The sequence below is a fragment of the Herpailurus yagouaroundi genome, unplaced genomic scaffold, assembly GCF_014898765.1.
Source record: "Herpailurus yagouaroundi ecotype Mexico unplaced genomic scaffold, PumYag 214, whole genome shotgun sequence".
In the NCBI taxonomy this organism is placed as follows: domain Eukaryota; kingdom Metazoa; phylum Chordata; class Mammalia; order Carnivora; family Felidae; genus Herpailurus; species Herpailurus yagouaroundi.
Window position 1 is genome coordinate 8,287,467 of NW_024412445.1, and position 4,521 is coordinate 8,291,987.

The window sequence follows — 4,521 nt, forward strand, 5'->3', positions numbered from 1 at the left end:
TGGCTTTTTATGGGAAAACAGATATAATTTTTATTTTGCTTCTCTATGGATAAGGGTTTTTTTCAAGTTGCTTCTTTCAAGACTCTTTATTTTTGATTTTTTGCAGTTTGAATATATATGCCTAGTTTTAGTAATATTGTCATTTCTCCAACTTGGTGTTTTATAAACTCGGTGGATCTGTATTTTGCTGTCTGATTTTAGTTTGCAGGAGAGACTCAGTCACTGTAGTTTCAAATATTTCTTCTCTTTCTTTCTCTCCTTTTTTCTATAGAAAAATACTAGCTATAGCTAGTATTCCAATTATGGGTATGTTACATCTTTTGTAGTTGTCACACAGTTCTTGAATGTTCTTTCATTTTTTTCATCTCTGTGTCTCTTTTTAGTATTGGAGCTTCTATTGAGGTATCCTCAAACTCAGAGATTCCTTCATCAGCTGTGGCCAGTCTCTAACGAGCCCATCAAAGTCAGTTATTTTTTTTTTTTCAATTTTTGTTACATCATTTTTGATCTCCAGCATATCTTTTTGGTTCTTTCTTAACAATTTTCATCTCTGTGCTTACATTGCCATCTGTTCTTGCATGGTGGATACTTTACTCATTAGAGCTCTTATCGAAGGAATCACAGTTGTTTTCAATTCCCAGTTTGATGATTCCAACATGGCTGCCATATTGGTGTCTGGTTCTGATGCTTACTTTATTTCATCAAACCATGTTTTATTTATTTATTTTTGCCTTTAGTGTGCCTTGTAATTTTTTTTTTTTTAATGGGAAGACATAATGTAATAGGTTAAAGGACCAGTATAAATAAGCCCTTAGTAATGTGGTGGTAAGGTGGGGGTGGAGAGAGGAAGATTTCTATAGCCTATGATTAGGTCTCAACTTTCAGTGATACTGTGCTTGTGAACAGCAAACTTCACAAGTGCTTTTCGGGTCCCTCACCCACCCACCTTAGGTGAGGCAGAATGGCTAGAGGGATCTGGAGTTGGGAATTTTTCTTCCCCCAGGTCAGTTAAGTCCCAGCAGGTTATTCATTGGTTAGTTTCTCCTGAGGGTAGACCTCATTAGGAAGAGGACACTCTGGAATATTTCAAAATAGTTTCTTTTCCTGCTCCTTGCCAAAAGGACTATGGGATTTTTTTTTCTGACCTTCCCTGTGAGAACCCAATCCAGTTCCTGGAGACAAAGCTCACTAAAGTGTGGGCCTCTGGAATTTTTAACTCTTAGACTTTTCCCCAATGGGCCTCTAGCAATTTGCCATTAAAAGTTTAGCTTTTCTTACCCTGGCACTAGTTCTTGTGAAAGTTTCTGCTTGTGGGTTTGTATTCCGGTATATTGTGATCATGTGTCTCTCTCTAACCAATGTAGTGGACAGCAATTTGCCATGTGAGCTCACTTCTTCTATGGATCTAAGAAGAAGTGTTGACTTTTCCGCTTGTTCGGCTCATCCTTTTTAGGTCAGAGTGGTAACTGCCAAACTCCTTCGATGTCAGACAGGAAAGAGGTTCTACACTTTTCATTTTTAACCTCACCCTGCTCTACACAGAAAGAAACACGATACAAGTTGAATACCACGCTTACTTTTTCTGTAAGGTATTATCAATTCTTACACAGATTAAAACTAAAAGGAGATTTTCGTATCCTTAACTTTTTTCTCAGGCTTAGTTCATTCTTAGACTTTATTTTCCTGGCACTATTGTTAAAGGTCAGCCTCACTCTTTTGAAAATAGGAAAGGACGGCTGCACTAGTCTACATAGTTAATTACGTTATATTTTTATTTTGCTTCAAAATTTTACCAAGAAAACTAAATCAATTATTTATGGGAACTCTGTAATTATAACCAGACATCAATCGTTTTGTCCACCAGATAAATGCACTTCCAATAGGTATAGAGAAGAGGAAACTGAAAATGCACAACAACCTTTTTTACATTTACTGAATTTCTCTTATACCTGTTTGGAACACATCATTGTTCTGGAAATGATCATCCATCTGTTATAGTAGGGAGAAAATGTAATCCTTTGCTCTTTACTTCCTATTTTCCCATTAGGCCATACAAGGGAAGGAAATGAGTTCTAGGCTATACTTTTGATTTATTGCATAGCTGAACACATTTACACAGAGAAAAGTGGTATTTTAATTTTACACACTTCAATAAACACGCATACATATGTTCAACCTTTAGAGGTAGTCATAAAAGTGACTAACTGTCAGGATTCTTGAAGTAGAATCAAAATATACATCAAAGTTTTACTTATGATAGTATTGTTCAGAATCCCATTATCCAAAATTAAGGATAGATTTCTAGTAATTTTTTTAAGTGCACTTTCTTAAATTTAACCTTCCCAAACTATTTACATATTAACATTGTATTATCTTTTCTCCAATCCAATATGTTCATGCCTATCATGCCAGAACAATATGTGATGAAATTTAAAATTTTGTTAGTAACTCTGCAACGTTGCATGACTGCCTGCAACATTTTTTCTTGTTGTCAAGTTTCTGAGGTTTCAAAATAGATTAAACATAATCTATTTGTGATAAATGTTTTTCTTCAGGATATTCTGATTCATATTATGACAGAATTTTTAAAAGTACACTATGACATATTATATCTCCTATATTTATCAAGTACTTACTATTTCAGCCAAGGTATACATTTTGAATGATAATTCCCACATCAACTTCCCCTTCTACCCTTCACAAAGTATCCAGATATACATATGTAGGTATGAGTTTCTTTAAATGTACTAAGTGCCCATTGATAAAGTTGGGTTTTGTTTGTTTGTTTGTTTTGTTTTAATTCTGGGGTCTTGACTTTTTTTTTTTTTCTTTCTTTCTTTGACTTAGTACTACCTTCTCAGTGTCTGATTGTCTTGTACTTAATATTACATTTTTATCCCTGGAACAACTTTTGTGAAGCTGTTGTTAATTTTTGCAGCAACTCTAATCTATTCATTCATATTTATTTCTTTATTTTTACATACGAGTTTCCCAATTTAATTTCTATTATATTTGTTTTCAACTGTATTCAGCGTTTTTTAAATTTATTATATTTTTATGAATATAATTTATTGTAAATTGGCTTACATACAACACCCAGTGTTCATCCCAACAAGTGCCCTCCTCAATGCCATTTTCTCTCTCCCCTGCCCCCCTCCCCATCCACCCTTAGTTTGTTCTCTGTATTTAATAGTCTCTTGTGGTTTGCCTCCTTCCCTTGCTGTTTGTATCTATTTTTCCCCCTTTTCTTCCCCCATGGTCTTCTGTTCAGTTTCTCAAGATCCACATATGAGTGAAAACATACGATATCTGTCCTTCTCTGGATGACTTATTTCACTCAGCATGATACCTTCCAGTTCCATCCACGTTGCTGCAAATAGCATGATTCCATTCTTTCTCATTGCCAAGTAGTATTCTGTTGTATATATAAACCACCTCTTCTTTATACATTCACCAGTTGATGGACATTTAGGCTCTTTCCATAATTTGGCTGTTGTTGAAAGTGCTGCTATAAACATTGGGGTACACGTGCCCCTATGCATCAGCACTCTTGTATCCCTTGGGTAAATTCCTAGCAGTGCTATTGCTGGGTCAGAGAGTAGCTCTATTTCTAATTTTTTGAAGAACCTCCACACTGTTTTCCAGAGTGGCTACACCAGTTTTCATTCCCAGCAATAGTACAAGAGGGTTCCCATTTTTCCACATCCTTGCCAGCATCTATAGTTTCCTGAATTGTTAATTTTAACCATTCTGACCAGTGTGAGGTGGTATCTCAGTGTGGCTTTGATTTGTATTTCCCTGATGATGAGTGACGCTGAGCATCTTTTCATGTGTCTATTGGCAATCTGGATGTCTTCTTTGGAAAAGTATCTATTCATGTCTTCTTCTCATTTCTTCACTGGATTTTTTTTTTTTTTTTTTTTTTTGGTTGTTGAGTTTGGTAAGTTCTTTACAGACTTTGGATACTAGCCCTTTATCTGATATGTCATTTGCAAATATCTTTTCCTATTCCTTCAGTTGTCTTTTAGTTTTGTTGATTGTTTCCTTTGCAATGCAGAAGCTTTTAACCTTGATGATGAAGTCCCAATACTTCATTTTTGCTTTTTAATTTCGTTGCCTTTGGAGATGTGTCTAGTAAGAAATTGCTGCAGCTGAATGTATTCAGCATGTGTTTAAATACCTCTGTTAAACTTGCTATTTACTCATTTGAAAATAGTATTTCCTAATCTCAGGTTATTTCCTCCAGACTAGAGAAAATTTAGGGAAATGTTCTGTATGTTGAAAACTCTGCTTATCTGTGCTGGGGTCTTAACAACAATAAATGGAAAATAACTTGTAGAATAGTATATGTTAAACCCATGTGTATGGCACTTTCCATTTTTACTCATTAACTTGTAAAATAATGACTGTAGCTGCTGTGTAGAGAATAAGCTGGAGGCGGGAGGCACATGAGTCCATCGTCAAAGTCACTAAAGTAGGAGATAATACAGATTTTGAGGGTAGAAGTCAGAGTAAAAATAG